Source organism: Odontomachus brunneus, unplaced genomic scaffold (genome assembly GCF_010583005.1).
Source record: "Odontomachus brunneus isolate Ranch 3 - 2012 unplaced genomic scaffold, Obru_v1 Obru_scaffold_244, whole genome shotgun sequence".
Classification (NCBI taxonomy): Eukaryota; Metazoa; Arthropoda; class Insecta; order Hymenoptera; family Formicidae; genus Odontomachus; species Odontomachus brunneus.
This window is the reverse complement of record NW_022639694.1, coordinates 1-1,781: the sequence shown is the minus strand read 5'-3', so window position 1 is coordinate 1,781 and position 1,781 is coordinate 1.

Below are 1,781 nucleotides of genomic sequence, written 5' to 3'. Positions count from 1 at the left end.
GTATCTAGGGGTTTTTGGCCTCGCTGATTACGAATCAGAAATTCTTTTTTTAACTACATTTAGCATTACCCTGGAGCAACGAGGTGCACGTAGTAGCTTTTTGTTCCCATTGGGGTGCTTTATTAAAAGTGAGTCCCCTTACCTCTCATTTTTTGGGAGGTTTTTGCTGTGAGTTCCCTTGCCTCTCACAATATCGGGAGTTTTTTGCTGTGAGTTCCATTGCCTCTTACAATATCGGGAGTTTTTTTATGTGAGTTCCCTTGCCTCTCACAATATCGGGAGTTTTTTGCTGTGAGTTCCATTGCCTCTTACAATATCGGGAGTTTTTTTATGTGAGTTCCCTTGCCTCTCACTTTTCGGGAGGTTTTTGCTGTGAATCCCCTTGCCTCTCACTTTTCGGGTACTCTATAAAATACATACCATGTAAGGGTTTTTGGCTTCGCTGATTACGAATCTAAAGTCAGTTCGAAAATTTTTTTCGAAAATTTTCGAAAGTTTTCGAAAGTTTTTGAAAGTTCAAAATGGCGGATCCCATATGGCGGACGAATTTTAATTTTATTAAGGATTTCTATAAAACATGGTATGTAAGGGTTTTTGGCCTCGCTGATTACGAATCTGAAGTCAGTTTTTGAAAATTCAAAATGGCGGATCCAATATGGCGAACAGATTTTTAAACAGAACTAGATTTTTATGAAACTTGGAATTTTCGATCTTCTTCAGTCGCTGAATAAAAATCAGAAATTCTTCTTTGAACTACATTCAGCGAAATCCTTAATAAAATTAAAATCCGCCCGCCATATTGGATCCGCCACTTTGAATTTTTGAAAACTGACTTTAGATTCGTAATCAGCAAGGCCAAAAACCCCTAGATACCATGTTTCATAAATATCCTTAAAAAAATGAAAATCCGTCCGCCATATTGGATCCGCCATTTTGAATTTTCAAAAACTGACTTCAAATTCGAAATCAGCGAGGCCAAAAAGCCCTAGATATCAAATTTCATACGAATCCTACAAACAGTTTGTAAAGTACCTCTTACCCCCCCACCAAAATTTGTAGGGGCGATTTCTACCCCAAAATTCGTTTTTGGGGAAAAACAAAAAAATACGTGTCTAATAGTTTTTGAAGAACTACTTGTATGCGCAGTTTCAGGAAAATCGGTGATTATCACTTCCCTAGTGTTACTTGTTAGTATGATATTTCTATAAGAGTACATTCGCCAAAATAGCATAAAACACTAGAATATATTTGAAATACGTTTCTAAAATGTATAAAAAAAAAATTGACCGTCTTTTGGAAGTGTTTAAAACATTTTTTCTTAAATAACCCTTATAGAAATATCATACTAAGAATCATTGATAATTACTTATTATCCAGTATTTTTAATACTGAAAATAAGTAATTATCAATGATTCTTAGTATGATATTTCTATAAGGGAGTGTTGTTTAAGTGTAATCAAGTAACTAAACGAAAATGAGAACGTGAACTTTTCATTAACTTTTGACGTGAATTTTTTCACCATGAAGTTTAATTACGTGAAAAAGCTTTTAAGATATATATTTTATAGCGTTTTTCACTGGTCGCACTGGTGCGCACTGAGTGCACACTAGTCGAGAGCAGCATGTTTCACTGGACTTTTCGATGCGCACGGAGGCGGTGCGCGCTGTTTCACTGGACAACTTGGTGCCGAGTTTTTGCATTTTAGTGCAGAAACTCGGTACGAACTCCAAAAGACGGTGTCGGTCTAGTGCAATATGGCAGAGCAGCAAATTGATACGAG